Source organism: Lepisma saccharinum, chromosome 6 (assembly GCF_977018435.1).
Source record: "Lepisma saccharinum chromosome 6, izLepSacc3.1, whole genome shotgun sequence".
NCBI lineage: Eukaryota > Metazoa > Arthropoda > Insecta > Zygentoma > Lepismatidae > Lepisma > Lepisma saccharinum.
Genome location: NC_139234.1, coordinates 40,487,650 through 40,501,781, shown reverse-complemented (window position 1 = coordinate 40,501,781; position 14,132 = coordinate 40,487,650). Strand labels below are relative to the sequence as shown.

The 14,132-nt window shown below is 38.5% G+C and overlaps 1 long non-coding RNA gene across 1 annotated transcript; it reads right to left on the bottom strand.

Annotated features, from left to right (window-relative positions):
- Positions 1-1,784: 1,784 nt before the first annotated feature.
- Positions 1,785-8,497, bottom strand: LOC145989338 (uncharacterized). Its single transcript, XR_014441827.1, has 3 exons — positions 8,356-8,497; positions 5,438-5,557; positions 1,785-2,238 (listed from the first exon to the last, which is right to left on the bottom strand). It is a non-coding gene; the product is annotated as an uncharacterized LOC145989338 (long non-coding RNA).
- Positions 8,498-14,132: the final 5,635 nt, after the last annotated feature.

Below are 14,132 nucleotides of genomic sequence, written 5' to 3'. Positions count from 1 at the left end.
CGCAGTGGTAGCGTCCTCGCCTTGAAGGGGTCCCGGGTTCGATACCCGGTGGAGGCACAAGTGGTTCGGATCCCACTTTAAACTGTAGGTCCAGTCCCGATTAGCCTTACTGTGCATAAAGTGGACTTAAAATAACAACTCAAGAACTCATCTCACCAATAGCTGTTTCAAGTTTTCATGCTTATAATCCAAAACAAGTACCAGTAGATCTATTTAAAATCTTCATAGGCAACAAGATTAGCATTTAAGGGGACTTGGAGGGCTATGGCCCCGAACCTTCGTCTGCAAAGGAGCATCTACCGCTGGAAAAGTGACTTGTAAAGTAACACAAAATTATGTTTGTGTGTATTGAAAAATGTTGTATAAATATCTGACATGATTTTGCCTGAAAGTTATAATTGAATTTGTGTATGAGATTATGGGGGAATATATGATGTTGTTCGCTCCGGGCCTCTACATACTACATAGCCTAAATCCAGACCTGGCAACTAGCAATATGTTTGTTGATTGCATAGAATGTGTATATTTATTAACAATAGTGACGGTAAGGTGTGCAGTCACAGACACAACAGTCATCCTTTAATGAATGTGCTTGGGTACGGTACAGTATGTTAGTCCCGGCCATCGACGCAAGAGCGCATGCCCTAGCTGGCGGAGTCCAGTGGCAAAATAGGTGTGAAGGCGGTAAGTGGAACGCAGACGGTGAATCAGGTTTCGTGAAAATCTTCTGCTGGCGACAGAACATTGTTTACTCACACGTAATAACATCTCTGTAGTAAAAATAAAAGACAGTGATATTAAAATACCGAACTAAACTGAAACTTAGTTTGTGCATGTTTCTCCCTGCTTCCCCTTTCTCATTTCGATTGGTTCACTCCAGTGGAATGCTCTGAATATCATAGATGAGATATAACCGAAAGGGATATTCCTTTTCTTGCATTCGACATTATTTTATTTTGTTGCAAACATCGTAGAAGATAAGATGTTACGAATGCCCTCTATGGTAAGCAATGGATTAGTTAAGCTGTGACGTTACTAGCAGCTGATGTCCCGGGTGTATAGTATGTTCGAAACAAACTTTCAACCCGCTTGCTTTATCCTTTTGCATCGAAAATGTATATAAAAGAGGTAACTTTTGTTACACTGTCAGCACTTAGCAAGCAAAATGGTGAGGTGTGTCGCACATCAGTGTAAAGATTAGATTCTGGTGAATGTACAGATATTTGACTAATTACCGATACTTACAGAGGATGAGTTAAATAAGAAATAACGAAAGAAAATCGGGTATTTTTTGAAGAAACGCATGAAAAAATGAAGCCTTCGGAACATTGACGGTTTTACCACATGCGTGTAATTTGTTTTTTAAAAATAAAGATATCATACTTGGTGAAAACTGATCGTAGGTCTAACCCCTAATTCGTGAGGATTGAGTAAAATATCTAGGTATTCTCCAGAATCTAGTCTTTACATTGATGTACGATACACATAATCTTTCTGTTTCCTATCTGTTGTCACTGTAATAAAAGTCACATCTTCGTGATCAGTTTGCAGTGCCGGAGCATAAAGGTTTCGCCGCGTGAAAGTTTGTTTGGAGACATACATCCTTGGCACTGGCTCTGGTGACGTCACACTTCGTCAGTCCATTTCTGGAATGGTTTAAAGAAAGAACTGATGTTGGTCTCCACTCGGTTCTGAATTGAAGGATCAAAATTGCAGATTATCATCCTAGAACACTTTCCTTACAACAATAAATTTATTCACAAGAGATAAGTTTACAAGTTCGATCCAGGTCGGTCCGTGTTGGAAACACAACGTTTCAAAAATGAAAATAAAATTTACAGAACCATTTCCGCCGAGAAAAGCAAACTATCATTCATCTTATATGTTTACATTACATTTGTATACAAATTAAGTTAATTTCTTGATAAAATTCCCAAAGAAGACATTATCTACGATGAAAGTTCATTGGCACGCCCTCGTAATAAAATAAACCCTTCTTCTATTTCCGTCGTGAAATCTTTACGAGGAAAAATTAGACCAGAAAGACAAGTAGCATATTCAGTAGAATAAATACTTCACTTCCAATTATACTGGGGGCGTCACAGGTTGAAGGTACAGTGTCTAGCGAATTACACAAAGATGTCTTACACGTTTCGGAATATATAACGAGATGGGGTAATTTCTTGCAAGACGTGTCCGCTTTCCCAGCGACACAGAGTCGTTCTATTGCAGTGATTTCTGAAAAGTAAATAGATAATTTATAACCTTAATTACAAGTCTCCTATTTATAATAAGTTTCAATTAATATCTATATTGTTCAGGATAGGTAATGAGAACAATTAAAGCATTCAACAACCAGTCAGACAAAAGGTAGCAAACCACCCCCCACCTTGATCTTAATTTTTTTACGTAAACTATCTTGGCCTAGACAAAAGTTTGCCGAAAATTAATAATAGCTTTCTCAAGTCCTTTTTACACACCTGTGATAACCGGAACTGGTCGTACAGTTTAACGTGGACTCCGATAGACAGTTCATCAGCCAATGTCTGGTTACAACACTGCCGAATTAGACCCCTATTAAAATATTTTTTATTCTTACTATTCATTACAATTACTATTTGAGTAAAATGTCTGAGAAAATATGCTGAAGTATATTAAAGGCGTGGGTTTAAACAAAACCTGAACAAATTGCTAAAATATTAAATAATTATCTTGCATGTTAATTGAAAGCTCCATTTACTTGTAAGAAGCGTGTCAGGAAAGTAAAGATAAAGCGGATATTTATCTTAGGGATAATATGTAAGATATAAGTTGACAACACTGACAGTAACCTTGATCCTTACTCTTCCAAGCGTCAAGTCAACCTTGCAGCAGGTTTTCGCATATGTAGATCCAAACGTGCGCGCAAGAATATAGTTCCACTGAGACGGGTTCTATTCGGACACAACTGCATACTTGCAAGAAAACAGTTATTTAATTTGTAATATACAGACAAAATAATACATCCATTAGCAGGTATGGGCTTAATTGGTTGCAATCACTGTGCAGACGAACTTAGAACCGCAGATTCGCCAACTGGTATGTGTATTGCGTTGAAGAGACACTGAAACTTTAGAGCGAGTCGAGCGAGACTGAATGCGTTGCAGAGCGCGTGGAATCGGTGATACCAGTGTTGCACATACAACTATTTTAACCCTATGTTTATTGTAGAGCGGCGAGAATGGCTGAATCTCCTGTTCAGCGCGCGGTTTTACCCGAATGTTATTTTGGGCTTCATCCGAAGGGAAATGCTCTTCAAAGTCAAGAAAGTTGTTTTAAATGCATAATCCTCCTTGCGGCAACAAGATCAAAGGTGATTTGCCTTCAATGTGCGCACGAATTGTATCCCGGGTGTTGAATGATTTGCGGTTTGAGTTTAGCAAGAGGAAACGATTGTTTGACGACAAATGAATCTCCGCGGTATTAAAAGATATCGCAGTGAGAAGAAACATGTTTATTATTTGGACGAGACGTCCATCAACTCGGTGGGGGAAGGGACAATAAAACATGGAAGGATACCACCGTGCAAAACCAGCGCCAGGGCTGAAGAAACCGACGATAAAGGGAGAGGGGAAGGGGGAGGCTTATTGTTTCACCCACTGGCGGCAATGAAAGCTTTGTTGAAGGCGCATATTTACTGTTCCGCGCAAAGAAAGTGAAGGGTGATTATCAGCAAGAAATGGACAGACCAAGATTTGAATCCTGGTTTAGTGAAGTGATTCATAAATTGAAACCAGAGTAATAGCAACAGACAATGCACCTGATTGTATATATCACCAATAACAAATCATGCTTTTTTGGTGATATAACTTGAAGTGCGTGTGTCTTACAGTAACGGATGTATTGCGAACGAAGCAACCACGTTTTTCATAAATGTATTTCTTTCTAAACCAAAAACAATAATTTGTCATTAAATTCAAGAGGGACCTATTGTTGTTTACTTTTATCTCCGTTTATTTTTCGTTTTGCGTGCTCGAAATATACACACATGCTCCCATGTTTAGAAGTTATTTCGACACATTTATTAAATAATATATGCGCAGAAAGTACTTTTAAAATTTTATGTTTCAGGAGACAAAGAGAAGCAAAAATACATTCCACTTGACATGCATGCGGGTTTTGATGTGTTGTGCGGTTGGCAATACTGTGGATTTTCTCAGTGTCTGCGATGTAAGCAGCTCGGCGGTTGAGGAAAGACTGGCACGGAAGATTCTGAGCTCAGTTCTCGCGCGGATTGATACATAAAACCTGCTGCAAACTTAACCTGACGCGCGGCTTAGTAACGTTCATTCGCAGCACTGCGCTGAGTCTTGTGTGAGTCACACGTGCTGGAAATATCTGCGGCCATAAAGAATCGCGCCAAATGTGAAGTTCGGGTGATACGGTTTCTCCAGACAAAAGGCGAATGTCCAGCAAATTGTGAGTTACTGGGAACATTCTGAATTGTCAAAATGTGACGAAGTGGTGTATTGCTTTCAATTATTTTAGAAGGTCATCAGAGATCACAGACGGGCTCCCGCTCCTCTACTCGTCATGGATATCTGTCCTACTTCCTGCGAAGGCCAGACACCACTTCGTCACATTTCGACTATTCATAATGTTCCCATAAACTGTCGCAATTTGACGATGAATGTCCACTGAACATTCACCTTTTGCCTGCAGAAACGGTACCACAGCCCGAACTTGGCATTTGGCTGGATTCTTTATTGCCACACCCATTTCCAGCACGTGTGACTCACACAAGACACAGCGCAGTGCTGCGATTGAACGCTACTGGAAAGAGTAAGGATCAAGGTGTTGTCAGTGTTGTCAACTTATATCTTACATATTTTCCCTAAGATAAATATCCGCTGTATCTTCACTCTCCTGACACGCCTCGTAGTATCACGTTCATAAAATCAAAAACCAACATTTCAGGGACATAGTTAAATTTTGGTACAGTTTTGTACAGCAAAACAAAAAATTTGCACGTCTTTCCCCACGAAAAATCCAGACCAAAAGTGTTGGTTCGTATAAATAAATGCTGTAGGATCACTTTCGAGAATTCAAAACTTAATAGAATACGAATTAGGTACAATTTTATGCAAGAAGTTAAAAGTTTAGTAAAAGTACTTGGGAAAATCAAAATGAAAGTTTGTGCCAACAATTTACTTGCAGCACAACTTTCGAAAATTAAAAAAAATAAACAGTGGGGGAAAATATTATATTTGTGTTCAATTCTCCTGAGGTAAAATAAGACGTACAAGAAATATATATATTTGAATACGTGACAGTAACTAAAAGTTTCATACGACAGGAGGTTACCTACTGTAAACATTCTAGAAGGAATTAAAAAAGAATGAGAAGTTTTTCAGATTTATGAGTAGTCAATTCCAATCCCTGATTCCCTGTTACCTACCACTGCCTGAAGTTTTTGTAATGGCGACTTGGCACGACCCTAATTTACAGGGTACCTTTGGAGACTTCTTCCCCATTTTACACTTGTTATTTCCTGGATAAGTGCAAACGTAACATTGAACTGTATAAGGAAAGGAAATAAAAATTAAGTAATATTGTTTTTGTATTCAGTAATTTTAAAAAAATATTATCTATTTACGTATATGAGCATGAATTATACATAGATTAAATAGAGAAAGTACAAACCAATGAAACCCATATGTTCTCTGAGATTCGAACCAAGAATATTCGACATGGAGGTCGTGAGTCGACTTCTCAACACTCTCCTCAACAAATGCATATACAGGATGTTTCCATGGCCTTGATTCAAACTTGCAGGGTGGATGGAGACTCACCCAAGTACCAATATGAGGTAACAACTGAGAGATGCGGATTGAAGATTTTATACGGACATCACTACAGTGTATCGTAGCACTCCACGAGCGAAAACGGTAAAGGAATTGTTCAAAATGGAGGCCCCCAGCGTCGATGTAGGCACGACAGAGTTGCGAGAATCTCTGTCGCATCCGCTCTGGAGTCGTCAGCAAGAATTCTTGCCGACAGGTCATCCTCACTTAAACGGCTGACGATTGGGTGCCGAGCCGTGGGCCACCCCTTGCACCCCCCCCCCCCCCCGACAAGTAGCTTGCTGGCTGTGATATCGTGAGAACGACTCCGGAGATGTTAGAGCAGATGCGACAGAGCTTCCTGCGACGCTGAGCAATTATTGTACTGTTTTCGTCCCAGATACGCTGTAGTAATGTTCGCATTAAATCTACAAGCCGCATTTATCTTTTAGTTGTTTTATTCCACTGTCATAGGCAATCCCAATCCACCCTGCAAGTTTAAATCAAGTTCATGAAAACACCCTGTATATTTTAACATACTATTTTTTCTTATTTTACTTCGCTTTTCAATCTCTCTTGAGCTTAGTCACGACGAGGATAAATGGTAAATTTAGGTATTCTACAATTTGGAAAGTCAAACCAAGATATTTAGCTTTCACAGTACCTCAAACGTCGACCATCTTACCCTTCTCTTAAAAAATGCACTTACTTACCTATACATACTGTATTAGGGTCAATGTGTTACTTGTCATATCGATGTACAGTTGCCGGCAATAATAATGGACACTTAGACCCTGAAATACCTCCTTCACTGCAATGCTTTGTGTTTTGCCTAAATCAAGAATGTCAAGCCAAGTTCAATAGCAACTTTTCAATAGGAAGTTCTGCCTCATAGTTAGGCAACCAGTATAACGTATTGCACGGAAGCTAGTATTTCAGGATATAAGTGTCCAAGTTTTATTTCCGGTGACTGTACGTGGCCTCAACTCCTTCTTCTATAGTAAACTTCAATTTGGCTCTGCTGTCTACACATGTGAACTCGTGTGTGTGTGTGCGTACATTGGTTCTATCTTTTCTTAGGAACGCTGCACTAGATATCCATCTCCCAGTGCCATCAAAGACAAGTTTTCTAACCGCTAGTATGCATCTACCACCAAGAAGAAAAAATCATGCGGAGCTCGATTAAAGTTCATTTACGAATTCTAAATAAATATGGAGAATGTGTTACTACTTTCAGATTAATTTGGAGTACCTAGGATCCGTAAAACACACACATTATATAACTATATACACATATATATTATATAATGTGTACATAGTCTACACACTTAATCATGAGCAACACTGGAATATGGAATCCAGGAATGCATAGCCTTTCACGAGTGGTGGAGAAATGTGTATTATTGGGAAGATCATCATTTATATATTTATTTAGCCTTAAGCATAGATCACACGCAGATTATTATTAATGCGATTATTATTCACAGGTTTTAGTACTGTAAACCCTTTTATTTAAGTTTATGTGGTTCGTATGTGGTGTATGTATATGTATCTGTTCTTTTGCCGTCGGGGGATAAACAAGGTAATATTTTTTTTGTTTTAAGCGAGGTAGTGGCGTTCTTTCGATGTAAGGTTCTATCCAAGGTTCTTTCGATAGGCATGGACGAGAATTATGAAATGGGCCACAAATAATGGTGGTAATGAGTTATATGCTTCCCCCCCCCCCCAATTCACATTTCTCAGTCATGCCTCTCTTCATATAACACCACTATACCTCACTTAAAACAGAAAATTGACTTTGCTGATTTTACCCCACCCCCGACCCTTCAAATTCTATTCTTTCTATACATGCATTTTGGACATCATAGGGAAATGAAACTTACAACGGCCGAACATGTGGGAGGTCAATGCATGATCCTTCTACCCAAGAATCTGAGCTACAAATCTGGCTAAGTCATGAATTTTCAACATGTATTTGGCCTTTCATGTACGTATTAAGCTATTCATCATACATCTTCATCGTCGCGATGATATTCTCTGGCAAAATACGACCGAGGAAACAGCTGTTTAACCTCCGATGTCAATGCAGTGGCAATAACGCTAATTTGGAACTGGTGTAAAATATTTAACTACATTCTTAAAGTGAAAACCACAAGTCAAGAACCACTGTGATATTGTATTGTGGATTTTGAAATAACGTATCAATGAATTTGCACTAAAATATGTTCGTTACAACAAACCTACCGGTTTTGTAAATTGTTAAGGAAACTTAATTAGAAATCTTTAAAGTTATATATACATCATATGTTCACATAAAATGCCTCGTTTGTTATAAATCCTCTAACGCCGATAATAGTTAATATGTGTTTCACTTTATAACTGAACTTTGAACGTTCTCTTGGCAAACATATTCTCAAAGCCAGGATTCCAGGTCTTAATATACATTATATTAATCGTAGCATTAATAATAGGATACAGTAATATATACTTTAAGAGATTTCATCTTGTAAATAAACGAATTATTTATACTTACATTGTTCACTCTTTACCATTGCAAGAAACGCAAAGAATACAATACAAAACAGAAACGTTCGCATTATGTCACTCCAGAATTACTTCAGTTACAACATTTCAATCAAACAAATGCTGATTGCACGAAGTAGATCTTGTACAGAACAAGGACATCAAAATTCATATTACAGTCAGCAGCAAAGGTAAGAGACAAATTGTCCATGACGAAGTTCATTGTACGTACGAATAAAACATACATGTAGAGTGGTGGTAGAGTGGGATGCATAAGTATTTCGAAGCCCATTGCCCTGTGTATTATCTGTGTTTTAAGGAATGATAGCTCCAGGAATTGAAAAATATGCCAAATCTCTCCACCAGCTTACGAAAGAATCCATTCCATAAGATGCAAGAGAATCTATGAAAATAGTCATGGACAATTTGCCGAGCAATACTTGTACATTAACAACGAAGTACAGTAGGATCCATGAGTATTATCCTGCAAATTGTCCATCACCATGTTCGTGCACTTTATTTGACCTAATAAGAGCTTCAAGAATTAAAAGAAAACTCAAAACAAGCTGTTGACAACTTCTGCAAACATCATACATAAAAATCCATCGCTTAAAAACATATAGGACGTAAGATAAATTTTAATTAAAATAGTCATGGACAATTTGCACGATAATACTCATGGATCCCACTGTACTTTTGTAGTAATTAGTTACAATTAACAAAAACACGGATGATTTGAGTTTCAATAAATATTTGAAGACGCTTGCTTTCTGCGTCAGCAGGATCTCCACACAATATCTAATCTTGTACAAGAACATTATTATTCTTCATTATGTTTATTGTAGGAGTTCATTCATATTTTTTCAACTTTTGAAAAATCTATCGAAATATGTCTGAATTTTTGCTTTTGCGACAACATAAAATTAAATATAGCAAATTACAGTATTATTTTTTCCAAAACAAATTCTGAAAGATGTTGAGGTTATGAGGAAAATAACATATTATTGGCGAATACAAACATTATAAACAAACCATAAATACTTTTTTTTTCAAAATCATCGAAGTAATATAATGAAACGATTAATTGTTGATTAGATTGTATAAATGATGGGAAATGTTTATTAAACCAATTGGGCGGGGGGGGGGGGGGGCATGTCCAATACCATATCAGGAATTCGAAGCCAGAACTCAGAATTATGAGTCTAGAACTCAACGCCATCGGCCTCTGAGACTATTAAGTGAAGGGTTTCGGGTTCTTCTTCATGCACAGAAATGTTAATCGGGACTGAGACCTACATTTTGAAGTGATATCCGAACCACTATGTGCCTCACTGGGCAATGAAGGGTCTTGGAACCGATATCTGGGTAAGGCATGTATCTTTCCTTTCTGTTATTATTCTTGAATTCATGCTTGAACCTTGTTGTTGCGAAAAATCTAGAGGTGTTATCAGAGTGATCGAGACTCTTTCCAGATCACGTACACTGTAGTGGGAATCTAGAGGAACGTACGTGGGTTACACATAGGGAATCCCTTTACGTCAGAAGCGTTCGACTGACAGTTAGTTACATGTGCCAGTAGCCAGAGGGAGATGACGTCATTTGTTGCAGATGCTGCCTCGGGTGATCCGACCCATATGGATTCTAGAGCGACAGAAATCCGATGAAGTGTTGCCAACTTTCAGAATATGCATGCATTCTTTCGATCCATGCAGTGTTGTTAGGTCACCTCGGTGGGGAGATTGTGACGTATTTCACTTCTCCCAAAATTGGTTATTGATTAAACTGTGATAACGCACGTGGAACGAAGGACATTAAGATTTTGTTAAAAGTGCATTTCGATTTCATTAAGTTCACTGTGTGATTCTGCTTATGTTATTTGGGGTATGTTTTAGAATTGGAAGGTGTTAACTGTAAGAGAAGTGGTGATGCCCTCCCCCCGCCCCCCTGAACCATGAAATACTTAAATGTGAAACTATAAAAAACTACGAAAATAGCATCGACGATTTTCCAAATTTGAAAAAATGTCAATTATATTCTTGCATAAATAGAAGTCTGTAGTCTGCAATATTGGGTAGTTTTAATTTTATAATCATTGATGCAAGGCTACAAGATGTCAGATTTAGCGATTTAGTCGGGACAGTCCGTTACTTTTAAACCCAGTCCCAACTTCATTCGAACTGCAGTCGTGATGCGAAAATGTATTTTCTTTTTTGTTAACTCACACTTACATTTTCTTTATTGTAATAATAGTAATTTAATATGCAACATTTAATTTATGAATACGTTATTTTATAAACATAGATTTAACATGACTTTGCAATGAGAAGAAAAAATTAAAAATGAAAGGAATTTTGAAAACATTGTTAAGCGACTGTGTGGATGATTGTTGGGATGAGAGGGCGGGCAGTGTTGCCAACAGCACGAGAGAAAAACGGGCTAAATCGCACCCAAAATGGAGCTAAAATTCACATCCAAGGGGCTAGATTCACAAAGGTGCGGCTGCGCACTGAAAAAAAACCTGGTTCTTAATTCTTGGGTGTTTTGGTGCAAAATTTCTGAAACTCAAGAACCACAACTAATCAACTGTCAAGATGAGGGGCATACGCTCAACCAAATTAAATTTTCTTAACTTAAATAATTTATTTCCCCCTTAAATTGTGGTGCAGTAGATTACACAAAAGCATTACACATTTTCGGCATATTCCTCCTTCATATATATCCACACGTACACTCTCTCTCATACACACACACACACACGGCCGTACGCACGAACTAGTCTCTGGGCGAGCTTACTGTTACGAACGATTCGTCGATTCCGCACCGCACTTCTGTGAACTTTCAAGGACCAGATGCAATGCAACTGAACAAAGATTCGCATTTTCTGGAATCGACGTTATCCGTAATTCGCCTCGGGCTACACAGCATATCAAAACCAGAAACAAGGGGAAAAAGTGACAATGTGCACTTGCTACCTGCTCCCCAGGAGGGGTCGCAGGACGAGCTTGCAGGTGCAGAGGAGGGTCGGTTAAGTGAATTTTTCTTTGCAGTTTACTGAAATACCAAAAAAACATTTCATAACTGAAAGGGCTAGATTTGTAGCAAGATTTCTCTCTGTAGGGCTAAAAAGCCCCTTGGGGCTTTTGCTGAATTTCGGGGCTGAGTACGTACTCAAAAGGGCCAGTTCTGGCCCCAAAAGGGCCAACTTGGCAACAGTGAGGGCGGGGTGTATCGGTGAGTTGATTTTTTTCTGTTACTTTGAACCATAAGTTGCAACTCTACAATTGTACGCTTATCTCTAGCTGTAATATTACCATTAGCATTGGTGGTCACATCTAATACTCCAACACCATTTCTCCGACCACTGTGGAGGAGTGCTTAGCAAAGCGGGCTATGACGCAAGGGGTTCCTGGTTCGAATCTCAGCGTGAGCATTGGTGTTCTTTGAGAGTGTGTTTCTTCATAAATTTCATCATTCCATTACTTAACCTCTCGGTCACGTTCACACAAACTTGGCAGAAAAACAACCCAAGATAACCCAATCTAATCAACCTCACAGCATTTATGATCTTCTCTTTGTTCCACATATTCGGATCTACCCCCTCCCCCCTAAAGAAGTCCTGGGTTCGGGCCTTAACAACATGTACAAAATAATGATAAAACACGAATGCAAGACTGATACAAGTACGAAATATTATTAAGAGAAAGCAAGAATCAAATAAAATCTAACACTTGAAAAAAAAACATTTCAACTTTTTTGTAATCTCTCTCTCTCTCTCTCTATGTATGAATATATATATATATATATATATATATATATATACACACACACATGTATAAACAAATTTTCGGATCTGCCCCCCCCCACCCTAAAAAAAACTGGGTACGGGCCTGATGTGATTTGATGTGATGTGTTATGTTTAATGTTAAATGGGAAGCATAATTCAGAAGAAACTAGGAGGTGTGTATTCATTTTTTACTTAAATATCTTATTCAAGCCCGCAGACAGATTTTTTTAGGGGGGTGGGGGCTCATCCCTTATCAGCAGCCGCCATCTAAAGGAGAAAAAGTGGGGGTGGGGTAGAAGCCCTGAAGATAAATTTCTCAGTATATTACGACTTATTATACAAGATATTAATCCTGGTAAGGAAGTAAAATTAATCACCACTATATACAATTTCCATCGAAGCATTTGTAGGATTTTGGGTGAGGGAGCAAAGTGCCTGATCTCATTACAAAAGTTTTACGCAGTTGCAAACTTTCACCCTAACTTACCCTCATTTCATTTCACAGGAAGTTGAATCACTGAACTCCAATGCGAAAGAAAACTTCTGAAAATCCATTACAACAACCTTTAATGGATTCTATTTATTACTATGTTTAGACTACTTTTTTTCTTTTTTTATATACATGTGAACACCTCGTAAACTAAAGCAGCATCTTACCGAATACTCAGGTTGGCAACACTTCACAAGTGAAAGGTTGGGGCCCAGAAGATGAAACAACGTGACGGAGAAGAATATCAGCCACCCACTACTTCCCCTGAAACCATCTCCCCCTCCCCACCTGCTCCCTTCCAGACATGTGTAAACACTCACACATGTACCGCAACAAAGATGAGACATGGAGAAAGTACGTGATCGTTGCATCACATCAGAAGAACATTGGCGACCATCCTCACGCATAAACAATTGCATCGATTTTGTTTTGTGGCCCTCGCTGCCATACGTTACAAGTGGATCGCCTCTTCCCTTGCATCTGCCTTGGGCGCTTGAGGATCATCAAGGTTTATGGCTAAGAAGTGGTGGCTTTATGACCATCTATGCCAGCTGAGATATTCGCGATTGCATAGTCGGTGTTCTTGCAACAAGCTGAAATACCTTCTAATCTCCTGTTGGTAGATTATTACAGTAAAGAAGCTACCATTGTTTTTTACAGATCTTTAATTTCATCTTCTGGAGAAGCTCACCGTGGAAATTGTTTTCCCAAGATGAAGTACTTCTCTTTTAATCTCCGGCTAAATACCGAAGGATGAATGTTGAAGAAAGGCAGGTAAAAGGCAATTAAGTTAACTTACTGATTGTTTCCTTCTCCTGATTTTGTCCACGTGTGAAATCTATAACAGTAGTGGATTGGTATTAAGATGTGATGTGGTGTAATTGTATTCTGAGGTTGAAATTCGTTTTGATGCATGTGGGGTTGTATATGGTGTACACATTGATTTACAGTAGGAGTTGTTAAATCTTATGACGCGAAATAGATGTACCGTATACATTTAAATTTCAACAAATTATAAAAGAAAATGAAAACCCCGTAGTTTTCTTCTCGGTTTTGCCCTGCACCTATATACAGGTGTCAGTGGCGTATACTAAGACCAATATCTGGGCTATCTCACTATGTCACGTGGTCCTAGGCTATGGATAGAAATAAATTTACGAACTCCTAAGAAATCAGGTTGCCAACACATAAGAAATCAGGTTGCCAACTCATAAGAAATCAGTTTACCAACTCATAGGAAATCAGGTTGACAACTCTTAGGAAATCAGGTTGCCAACTCATAGGAAATCAGGTTGCCAACTCATAGGAAATCAGGTTGCCAACTCATAGGAAATCAGGTTACAAACTCGTAAGAAATCAGGTTGCCAACTCCAGAATCAGCATCATCATCTCACTGATATGAATAATATTTATTTACAATTTGTGATAGACTTTTTCTCCTGTATTTTACTTTCTAGACTTCAGGCTTCGCAGATAGCCTAGTTAGCCTAGAATATACGCTCCTGACAGGTGT